This window comes from Nilaparvata lugens, chromosome 6 (assembly GCF_014356525.2).
Source record: "Nilaparvata lugens isolate BPH chromosome 6, ASM1435652v1, whole genome shotgun sequence".
NCBI lineage: Eukaryota > Metazoa > Arthropoda > Insecta > Hemiptera > Delphacidae > Nilaparvata > Nilaparvata lugens.
This window is the reverse complement of record NC_052509.1, coordinates 59,026,450-59,040,003: the sequence shown is the minus strand read 5'-3', so window position 1 is coordinate 59,040,003 and position 13,554 is coordinate 59,026,450.

The window sequence follows — 13,554 nt, the reverse complement described above, 5'->3', positions numbered from 1 at the left end:
AGTGAATTATTCTACGGTCAAATTGCTGGAATTCAACAGAAATTATGAATGTAACAAATTGAACTTATTTCCGTTGTTTCATTATGATATTCTAGATACTGTTGATGGTGAGATATTGTGATACCTAATATCCATAATGAAAACTCTGGGTTGTGGTCTTCTAATATTTCACTTTAACCATTTTGCTGGTTCTTTTGATAAATTATTCTCCAACTCTTTTTACAACCTGTGTATCCTAACCTACAATTTCAAATTTTTCTATTTCTCACACTGAAGATAACACCTTTGGTGTTGAAACATATTTGTGATTTTTTTAAATGAATAAGTGATATTTTGACAACAACCTAGAGTTTTCATTATTATATTCTACTAGCCGTCAGGCTCGCTTCGCTCGCCGTATCCGTCTAGCCAGGGGGCTCCGCCCCCTGGACCCCCGACTGGATCGTCCAAGAATGAGATTAGCTGGCTCGCTTCGCTCGCCTGCATTTTTATCATGTTAGGACAATCCAGTCGGGGGTCCTTAACGTCTGGCTAAACGGATATGGCGAGCGAAGCGAGCCTGACGGCTAGTAATATAATATTCCCAGGATTGAAGTAGCAGTGCCCAATTTTTCCGCGATAAATGCATTTAAATCTTCAACTTGGTGCCAACCTAACAAAGTCAACTCAACTTAATGCCAACCTGACAAAATTATTAATTTAGTTGCCAGTTAACAACTGTTTCGAAGAGGTACTCTATCTAGATTATAGTTCTATAGTAACACTTATTGAAATGGGCTGCTTTTAAATTAATAAAACAAAATAAAACTTGTAGCACCCTTTATTTATTAAAAAACTTAAAATAGTTGAACAACTAGTTTCGGTTCTAAAACCATCTTCAGGTTCTAAAATAAATAAATAAAATTCAATAACTGTTTACTAATTGATATAAAACTGACATATGTTTAAATTCATATGACTAATTATTTATGGTAAAAGTTATTAAATTTAAATTTAAATTTATATTTTAAAATTTTAATTTTATTTATTCATTTTTAATTTTATCAAAAATAGGATTATTTAAGTCAAATTGGATTATATAGTCGAATTGGTAAAAGAAGAATTTTATATCTATAAAACTGCAAAATTGAATAGGAATAATTTAATAAATATAATCCAATTTGACTTAAATAATCCTATTTTTGATAAAATTAAAAATGAATAAATAAAATTAAAATTTTAAAATATAAATTTAAATTTAAATTTAATAACTTTTACCATAAATAATTAGTCATATGAATTTAAACATATATCAGTTTTATATCAATTAGTAAACAGTTATTGAATTTTATTTATTTATTTTAGAACCTGAAGATGGTTTTAGAACCGAAACTAGTTGTTCAACTATTTTAAGTTTTTTAATAAATAAAGGGTGCTACAAGTTTTATTTTGTTTTATTTATTCTATAGTAACATATTTAAATACTGGTAACCTTCATACCTGGCCCATGTCTTGTACAGAAATGTGCCAGGGGTGATTAGGGAAGCAGAGGCATTTAGTTTGGTAGTGTTTAGGAAGAGGGTGGACAGGTGGCTGTACCAGATTGGTTGGGAAGCTTCAGAAGAACTACTCCAATCTCGTTATGCTTGGTGACCAACACGACTTCAAGGTTTCCAGACAATTGATTGGTATTTATTTTATCATTGATATAACCGATTTGACTGTTTTGCCTTTCTGGTTTATGCTTTTTTTTCATTCTCTCTTCTGAGAATTTCTGGAATCCCTGCCACTGCGGTCTTCAAAAAAATATTGTTATTTCTTCTTTATTTATTCTTTTATCAATCAAAGTATTAAGTATACTTATTCCTACATACATATTCCTACATACTCATTCTTAAATATACATCAGCACATATATTATCTATTTTGTAATCAGAATATTAATAATACATCCATAATATAAGTGTATTCTCTATTATTTACTTCTATGAGCAGATTAAGCTTATTATGTATAAAGTGGAACTCCCCCCCTACACACAGATGGATAGTCTAGTAGGGGGATTCCAAAATATGTTGTATATTGTATTTCTTATTCGTGTATTATGTTTTTGGAAATAAACTGAATTGAATTGAATTGAATTGAATATGATATTATGGAAATTTCAATTATAATTTAAGAGATTGGGAGAATAAGAATTACATGCTAAAAGACGAACTTTAAACCCTTAAAAACAACCCTTAGAGTTAAAATATTGCCAAAAGATTTCTTAGTGCGCCTCTAAAGGGCCAACTGAACATACCTACCAAATTTGAAAGTTTTTGGTCCGGTAGATTTTTAGTTCTGCGAGTGAGTGAGTGAGTCAGTCAGTCAGTCAGTCAGTGAGTGAGTGCCATTTCGCTTTTATATATATATAGATGTACACACTACAAGTGGGACTATGTTTGAAAATTCCAACTAAGAAATAGCTATTAACATAACTAATAACTCTTTCACTTAGGAATCACACAAATAAAACAAAGCTTGATATGAAAATAGTCTATTATTTATTATCACAAATTCATTGAACATTGAGTGCAGTTGATATCAAATATTAACAGAAATTACGCATAGGATACACTGGTATTTACTCATAACATTTTTATTTTTAAATTAAAACGATTAATACATTTATTATTACTTATGAGAGATCTACAAAACTATTGTGAGCACCGGTATTCACTTATTACATATTTTTATTACGATTTGATACACATTGATTACTTTTTATTGCACCTTTCAGCCTTCCTTTATTTCTAACTATCATCAACGTTATTATCACTTTGAAAAATAATTCAAATTTATGGATTGATAGAGTTTATCAGTACCTATTCAAATGGCTGATGCTAGAGAATCTATCATTTTTTAATTTTAGTAATCTTATGTTTCAAAGCCTTCTGTTGCAAAATTATTAGGAACTATAATTAAATTTATTTATTAATTACTACCTACTCCCTAACATATAGGCTATATTATAGTGTCATCTATCACATTTATTATTAGGACCTACTATAGCATAATTATTTTTTCTATTATTAATGACTCCCTAATGTATATTCTGAATTAATAATTATCACTATATATTTAGTTCAAGTATCATTTAGAAATATAATTAGATTCAAAGTTAATAAAAAATATATTCCCTGAGATCCATTATCACAGAATAATAATTTTAAAAGTCTTATTTTCAATCTGTTTCAAAATTAAATATTATCCTTTGAATAATAATATTAGGCATCTTCTTCTGTGTTACATCAAATATTTATTCAACATTTATAGTCTACACTACGAAAAATTATATTAATTATAAAGCTATTGTGACATCACCAGTCAAATTACTATATTTTCAATATTAATATTAACTAGTTTGACACATCTAAATTTCTATTATAGGTAATTATAACTTTTATCATTTTAAATACTATAATACCTTTTTAAAAATTGACTATAAAAATTTATCAATATCAAAGTGACTCCTATACTAAACAATGATAATTTCATAGACTAAATGCATTTTTAAAGCAAACTTTACAATCAGACTTTCAAATTACTTAAAAATATTCTCAGACTCATGAGTTTCTCTTAAACTTTTTCTGACTTTAATGAGTTACGGTACTTTGATTCTTTTTCAGACTTGAGATGAGATAAGTAATTCTGATATGCATGGCTATAATACACGAGGTAGTGGCAATCCATGTATTGTTCAGCATAGATTGAAGTTTTCCGACAAAGACCCTCGAACCTATGGTCTGAGACTATTAAATAAGCTACCTAGATCTCTGTCCATGTCATCTGCAACTTTTAAAAAAAACTGTATACTTTTCTTGCGGAGAAAGCATATTATAGTGTGGAAGAGTTCCTCACTGATAGATAAATATTGTTTATTTCATAATGTCTGTAGTATTTAATACACGTGGTTGGATTCCTGGCTGTGACATGCTTATTCATATGACATTCTTTAGGCTATTTTGAATTATTCTGACGATATATGTTAAGTTTTTGTGATATCTTTTTATAGATTTTGTGTATTGTTTTACAATTTATTGTAAATATTGTCTTTTGACTTTTTAAATTATTGTAAATATTGACTTGGCCTGTACTTTCTTGTATTGTTTATGGCTTAATAAATATCTTATCTTATCTTATCTTATCTTATCTAGATCAATAGCCTACTAATAATTAATCCTTCGACATTATCCTAGAACAATAGACAAAGTACTAAAATCTGAATATTATATGAAATACTTTTAAAAGCCTATATGTCTCAACAACTACCTACAAAGAAAAATACTAAGCAAGAGTATTGCATCTTGAAAGCATTGTCGAAATTTAAATAAAAATTCTTGAATTATAAATATAAAACTACATCTATCCCTATACTTTCTTGAAATAAACAATTGAAACTCTAGACATGTAATATAATATTATGCATTTGGAATCATTATCAGACAATCAGTTATTATTGTCTATGGACGTTTTTTAGAAACCACTTGGAAATGTTACTCCTTTAGAGAACTACTTGTCATCTGAATCATATTGAAGCAAGATAGAATGTGTTTGTACTCAACAACTAATATAAAATCAACTAAAAAAATTTAAAACGTAACAAATAGATACACATATATTCACAGATACATAATATTTGTATATTATGATATTAATTTTTTTATTTGTATATTATATTCAAGTCATTTTGAGAGCCTTGAAATTCGTACCTAAAATATTATTACTAGAAATGTTGTTATTTGTAATATTTATTATAGGTACTGTACAATCATTTTGTGATTATAGAGATTAACTACTAAATTCTGTATCACGATAAGGATAAATAGGGAAATTGTGAGATGGGGATAACATCCATAGTTGAATTTACATAGCATCAATTTGAAAGCTCTGACAATAATGATTGTGAACGGAACTGCAATTCTGGCTTGGTATTGCCTCTTCATGTTCAGTGAGAATAGAAAGCTTCAGAGTAATATTTGTTTTCGCTATATGTGATAATATTGGTAACATTTGTTAATATGTCAACCGAATGAGAAACAAATTAATCTACTTTCATCTTGAAAATTTTCAACTTATCAGGAGTACAGTGTTATCATATTATAGTATCTCAGGTAGGCCTACCCTTTAATTTATTTTTTTGTTCACGTGATCTAATGATATTCATTACATTATCAAGTGTTTAAATTATAGAGTAATCAAACAAAAAAAAAACACAAAAAAGCTATTTTGAATCTTCATTTTTCACAAAATAAGGATAAGATGAAGGAGTCGGACACAAAATATATCATCAAGCTTCATTGAAAAACATTAATATCTGAAACCAGAGTTATCAAATTGTGATACCTCTTACTCGTATTGAGAAGGCACACTTCAAATAATTATAATAAATTCTGTGAGCAGACATACAACGAAATCCTGATTTTTATCATCAGCGTGGTTAAATCAAGAAAATCATAATATTTTTTTAGAGTATTGAACAGTGAAAATCTAGACTCAGTGCATGTCAATACAATAGAAAAAAAAATTGATTGTTTCGAGCGCCATAGTGTAAATGAGATGCAATGTAGAAAGCACTACTATTCTGTTAACTATAGTGAAGGGAGTAAGCCGCGTCGGCTGTATCCCCTTCCACGGCGTCAACTTGAATCGCAAATACATAACAATAATACATCAATAAATTCGCAATGAATGTGGCTACATTAATTAATTGTCTCATTTTTCTTTAAAATTACTTGCTTTGAAGTTAATCGGAGAAAACAGAAAAATCAAATCAAAAACCCCCTAAATTTTTACATATATATACATATTATTTTATCAAGGAAACTGTTCGATTTATTGAGGGAATGAATACGAATAATATTGTAGTCCATAATGTAACGAATCGAATGACATATGATAGATTTTTTTCCAATTGATGGTTACAGAGATAATTGATTTCCCGTGATTACATGCAATTTTCAATGTTGAGTGGATCTAGGGGGGAAAGCTCCAAGGGGGAGGGGATTTCTTGGGACTTTTGGGAGAATGATTCTCTGGGAGGGTTCTATCGATGGTGAGAGATTCAGCTTTTATTTAATGTTCGGATCGAAAAAAACCTTTATTGGCTGGGCTATACTTTGTGAATAGGCTGAGACCTGGACAAGCTATCAAAGTTTCAGATTATGCGAAATTGAAAGAACATTTATGAAACATTTTAAACATCATGCAATATCATAATATGATCGAGAATATTCAAACCGACAACACAGTAATACCTATTCTGTGTCAACAACGCCAACACATTTGAAACAGGCGTGTATAGGGATGGCAACGATATATCGATATTTGTGAAAGATCGATATATCTATATATTGACATCGATATCTTTGTAACGATATATCGCTAATATCGATATATTCCTTCCGGTATATCGTTCTGTCTTCGACTCTTCGTTGGCGTTCTCGCGTTCATTTCATTCATGTCAAGAAACTGAAGATGTCATGTGTTCTTTGCTTTGCTCAGTTCCTGTTAACCTTCAGTTGTTTTATTTAATAATTTAATAGAATAATAATATAGTTAATAGACGAAGTTGATAGGTTAAGTGTTAGGAAATGTTGCATATTTGTAAGTGATTAGCAGGTATTGAGTCTGTACTGATTGATTATATTGTATTACAGTATAGTAAGTAACTCCTTCATTCTACATCAATTTAATGTGTTTATAACTTCTATAATTTCAATGAATGTTCATATTATTATTATAAGTGAGCAGACAAGGCCTGTGTACCATATTAGATACTTTGGGTATTATGGCTCTTATTCAATATAGTGAATATAGTACTGTAGATGATTATGGCCAGTAAATTGAGTGTTAATACTTTTGTAAATTTAGAATTCTCAGGAATGATTGTGTTATTGAATGAATTGGGCATATTTCTACTGAATGGATCCTCTCATTAAAAATTTGATGCATTAAAATATTTTCAAATAAACTTCTCATCCACGCTAGCCTATAAATAAGAATTCATAATTTTTTTCTAATGTATCCCACCGAAGACTGAAGTGTAGTAAACAATTAAATTAACAAGGTAATTTTTTCATGAACTTGGTGGTCCCAAAAACCTGTCCAATGGTTCGTTTCCTTATTTTTTGTGAGAGGCCAGAGGCCTGAACAAATATAATATTATGTTTTTGTAGTAAATGAATGAATAAACTCAAAGTTTCCTTCATTATAATAATTCTAAAATCTTATGTTAAAATCAATATATTGAATATTACAGTGTGTTTTGATTTTGAGCAATACGTCCAAACAAAAGCCATTAAATGATGTATTATACAAACACGTATACGAGTAGTATATTTATCTCTAATATTGGGTTTATCGATATTTTGCTCCTGATATATCGGTACCATCGATACCTGCCTTTATTAAAATTTTGCCATCCCTAGGCGTGTTGGCGTGTACTGTAATAGTATATTTCGCACCTAGGGCCGAAAATGAGATATTTCCGGCTCGAAATCGGTTTTTAAGTCCGAGGCCTACGGCCATGAAATATGAGAGCCGGAAATACATTTTTGCCCATGGTGCAAACGCTATTTTTCGCCACACCAAAAAAAAACTTCCCAATATATAAGAAATTAAAAAATAAATAAAATTCAAACAGCCTATTTTGATAGTTTGAATCTTGGTTATGACAACTTTCACTGTCAATTAATTTCAATATTACTAATTAATAATTTACAATAGTGACAATATTTTTATACTATTAATATTTCGAATAATTGTTTGAATTTTTATAGCTCGTGCTTTGCACCTGGTGCAATATCTCATGGATAGATGGATGAATAGAATTTTCATTACTATTTTGAAATAATGTGATTAAAAAATTAATATAATTGCATATTTCACTGTTTTGTCTCAAAATATATCTAAAAAATTGATTGAAATTTAAATTACGGTAACTAATATAAAAAATAGCTAATAAAAGTCGAAATTCATCGACAAAAAAAAATGTCACTGACCGAGGTTCGAACCTAAATCTTGTTTGTAATTCACTGAAGTTTGAGTTCTGATGTATTACGCCTTTACGCTCTCGGCCATTGCATATTTTTGATTGAAGAGGCCTGTAAGTCAGGTAACGTATGTAGGCTACTATAATATAGTGTAGGCCTATAGCGGCAAACTTGAAGCCGGTTTGCCGGCATTTTCACAACAAAATATTGCTCTGAAAATAGTTAAATCATAGAGAAAACATTTGAAGATTCAATCTTGAGTGGGCCTAATGTTTTCTCTATATGGTTTGATATTGAAGAAAAATGATCTAAAAGTTTTAATAATGAATTACGGAAAAATTACTAGGAATTTTTCAGTCAAGGCTGAGTTTCACCAGTAGGCTTACCCTGAACTTTAGATCTCTGCTGTATTTTCCTATTATTATTGTTGATTGTATTGCATTAAGAAGTGGAATTCGATAATAAAAAAGAAACAATTATTACTCTACCTCACTTTTAAATATTAATACAATTATTGTACTTTGATTTCAAAATTCGATTCTTCACTTTTAAAGACTTGTGATACTTACCTTTCTGACAATGGACAATGCAGCCAACATTATATTGTTGAGGCTATGGAGATATCATCGTATTCTATTGTTTGATATCAAAAACACAATAATAAATATTAAATTATGAGACAGTAATTCATAAAATATATTATAGACATGATACCGCGATTCACAATACATAATTATATAGATTATTACAGTCGTTATGAGATTATCTCTATGATTTTTGTGAGATCGGACACGACCAGCTGTTATTCAAGGTCATTTTACAGCCCTAGGGCCGTAAAGTTTTACCGGCCTGGTCGGAAAACAATCACTTTCGGCCTCCATATGACGCACGTAAACCAGCTCATTACATCCAAGTGTGGGTGTGGCGAAAAATAATAAATAAATTGTAAATGCAGTATGGAATCATCGTGAAAGTAATCAAAAAGTTACTCTTAAGTCACGATGATCCTCCAAAAAGAGATAAAGACGTTATTGTACAAATTTTTTGATATCGTTATCATGTTATGTGTGAGGTGCAGCTAGAAATAAACATTCCCACAAAACTCTGGCGAGAGGCAGCACCTATAAAGTCAGTAATCAGTGACAAATACAATTCCAACTGAATTTAAATTCATTTTCGAAGCTCTTGACACATCAAAGAACGATTGTTGATAGTCAAATTTTCAAAAATCATCCCCGAATTTGATGAAAAGCAGTAATCAAAGTTGCAGCGACGGAAAATCGAGTAGAAAAAAGCTTAATGTAGTTGTTTAATGTAACGCTAGATAGCGATGGCAGCAAACATGATACAGACCACCGTGATATTGTATCATTCGACATGCAACAGAATGCAACACAGCTTATCAGATCTGATTGATATCTGAAAAGTCAACTCAATCATAGTGTGGTTCAGGAAGCAATTGACACGTTATAAGGCAGAAGTGTTCTATCCTTGTCTGTGATTAATCATTTGATATAGCCTATATATAGCTATAGCTATATCAAATGATTAATCATAGACAAGGATAGACACTTCTGCCTTATAATGTGTAGCCTATATCAAATGCTTCCTGCTATATCAAATGATTAATCATAGACAAGGATAAGGAGACAAGGTTGCCAGATTGTTTTCAACAACGTAGAATTCTTATAATTATATTACCAAAATATTCATCTCAATCAAGGAAATCTATTATTTAATCATAAAAAACTATATTTACTCAATGAATAAAATATAATTGATCAGATTTACTTCATACTTTCAGCATTACTCCTTATAATACCTTCAACGCTTCCCATTTAATCATTGCTGACAATTTCAACTGAATCTTACAAGCTAGAAATGTTATGTCTGTGTATCTTGATTTCACTATAAATAATTATAAAGATTAAAGTAGATTTAAGACAGTATAGCCTGTTATGCTTCTCTAAGAATGGTTTGTACATAGCTAGCTAAATAAATACACAAGTAAATCCTACATTACCAGTTTATAATATAATTTCATGATTGATGTATCAAATTCACAATTATTTATTCCATCATTAGAGAATGAATTTGCTCCATAAAACTGAGTCTGTACAAGAATTCACCATCAGTCGTAACTAGTTTCCTATTGGTCATTCCAATAAAAAGGAGTGAGATGATGCAGAGTCATCAGCCAATGAGAATGCGTTGTGGGCGTGAACTTGTAGCTGAAATGAACAAAATGGAGTCTATGGGGTAACGTGAAAGCATCAGCCAATGAGAGCCGTTGTGGGCGTGGAAATGTTCTCGAGTACTCACATGTGATTGGTCGATGTTGTTTGAAGTAGTAGATCAGCTGACATCGAATTTGGTGTTTCGTGAACATAAACTGTTCATAATACATACAGAAACGTTTTTAATAGATTACATCAATATCACATAGTCTTCCATTCAATTTTCAATTAATTTTTCCAATAATAATATTTATGCTATATGCCTTCTTCATTTGCACAAATGGACAAGTTTAAACACATCTATATATACATAGATGATTGAGATTACATCAATATTACATAGGCTTCTCATTCAATTTTCAATTAATTTTTCAATAATAATAATAAACTGGAGAAGAGGGCTTATGCAATGATAATTGATATCGTAATTGAATAAATTATATCGCTATACCATCGGATGGCAATGCTTAGAAGACCAGAGACGAGAAACTCAGAAAATGCCAGGAGCTATTATTCGTGCTGAAGAATAGTATGGGCTGAATACAGTGAGAATACTTCCAATATTAATAAGAGTCAGTGACCCTTTAAAATACTCGAACCGGTTGATTGATTGATTGATTGATTGATTGAGTACTTTATTTATGTAGATTACAATATATACTGGCTTATACACTTATATACAATAGCTTACAATACAGCAAAATTATAGATGAATTTACATAATATAGACTAAGAAAAAAATTATTGAAAGTATATGATATGAAAAAGTAATTTGTAATATAATAACTATAGATAATTATATTGTTATGCATCTACATAAATTGGCGGAGCTTTGGACATATCAATGTCCATTCTTTGGGAAGAATATTAAAAATATCCTCCCCGTTGTGGAAGCTACCCTCTCTCAGTTGTGGAAGCTGAGAGAAAAAATACTTGAAATTTTTTTTTATTTTATTAAAAAATATACATGTCTTTCTTGTAAAGGTGTACACAAAATGGATCGTCCCCGAAAGGAGGACGTTCAAGAGGAGATTATGATCAAGGGTAGAATAGGGTAATTGGAAAATTTTGAATTTGATGGGAAGAACACATTGACAGAATGCTAACCGGTAGTAGGCTTAACCCTGTCCCTGCCATAAAAAAACAGCAGGCTAAGGATGTAGGGAGACAAAGGATAGTAAAAGTAAGTCTCAAAATCAAGCATGAATATTAAGATATTGTTAATTTGACGAACCGACTACGCTGAATTAATATCAAATTCGAAAATCATGGTTAGTTGTTCATAACCTAACAAAAGTTGTCTTCCCACCGAAGTACAAGCCTACAGCTTATGTGTGTAATCCTACAGCCAGAGAAAACTTCTATAGGTTGGAGAGAAGCCAGCTATAGATTGTATTTTTCTTTAGTGCTACTTTTAATATGAATAAAAATATTAATCTGAGTTCCCTTATAAATGGCATTAGTAGCCGAATCATGTCGTGACAAAATAATAATTTATAAGGGTACTCAAATTGATATTTTTATTTTTCTACTGTAGATTGTTTATTCTGCGCTACAGCTTACAAGCATCATCCTCGGTGAACAAAAAAAGTTAAGTAGATGTATTTTAGTATTTTTCACGGTTGCAAGTAGCCTACGTCAATTAAAATTAACAACGGTCAAGTAACGTCATCTAACGGAATCGATGGCACGAGAAACAATGAACGACAGTCGATCACGTAAACGTGGTTGAATCTAATGGACGTAATTGCACCCGACCCTATCGGGATATTATCGGAACTTTTAATTATTATCCGCATCCTTCAAGGTATAAGCACAAAAGAAGGAAACACAAACTCAAATTTGATTTATTGTTCTTTACTTTGAAAGCTACAAACAGAATGAACAAATTACTTGTGAAAATGCCAGGATATCAATTGCCTAAATGGTAGATTTAAATACTCACCACCAAATTGAGGGGAAGTTTGCTTGATTTGAGTTGACTCTGAATGCTACGACAAAAATATGGACTCCCTCCACAATGGATTGGTGGTTTGAAAGAATTTAACACTTATTTTATTTTTTTGATAAGGAATAAGATTATATTACTCGTTTTGTAGAGAATGACTTGAATATTAATTATGAGGCTTTCATTAATCAATTCCGCTAATTTCAATGCTAGAAGAAAATTTCAAGCTGAACCAGAATCAGAAGACCGAGTAGAATAAAATCAGAATATTTCAAACTTGAAAAATTTCAAATGTTTTCATCATCAGAAATAAAGCACGAAATTGGCTCAGGCCAATTAGACAACACAATAATCATTATCAATATTGATATGTCATGGAATTTCAATTAGTAAGTAGACAAAGGTACCGCCAGTGCACGGTTTTCCCAGCCCACCCCACTGACAATGCATTCCGGTGCCCAAAATAGACAAGGAATTTCCACCATTAACCTGGCTTCTCATAATTACTGCTCCGTTTACACGGCTGTTTCAGAAATGCATACTGGAGAGAGTTCACACCAAAAACAATAGTTATTATAAGATAAAGGTTGAATTCATATGGGTACAGAGAATATTTTACCATCAATTTTGAAGGGAAAAATATAAAATTTTTGATGACAAAATGTTTCAAGTCCTATCTTATTCTCCTCGCTCTACTGATTCTAGAAGAGCTTGAAAATTTCTTCTAACATTCAAACTAGCTGACATAATTCGTTCAATTTTTTTCATAAGTTATCTTCATATGTATGGAGAAGTGTATGGTTGAGAAACGTTAATATGATATTAATCGTGATGTAACTACATGAATCGGTGGTGTTTCAACAAATAAAATTGTTGATTCTCTGGAAAGAATATAGTCTAGAATAATATCCTTCTCATTAACAGGAATAGGATCAGAGGTCGGGAATAGGATCAGAGTGTATAGAATGTAATATTAAGTGTTGAACTGATTCAGTGATATTTTCTTCGAACTTTTCGCATAGCTTAAGGATTAATAAGTAGTCGACCATTTATTCATGACCCTCACATTCGATTGCGGGCCCTGCACCCAGGTTCAGGACCGGGCTCCCAGCATCTACCATAAATTCACCTTTGAACTATGTAGCTGATTTACACAACAATTTGAGTCATTATACTTCTCTGAGGACTTACATAATTCTTCTTTTCTGAAGATTCTTGATACATTCTGTCAATGTGTTCTTCCCATCAAATTCAATTTTTTCAACTACCCTACTTTACCCTTGATAATGTTCGTCCTCAACTTGAACGTCCTCATCTCGGGGACGATCCATACCAAATGGTATGCATTATTTGATG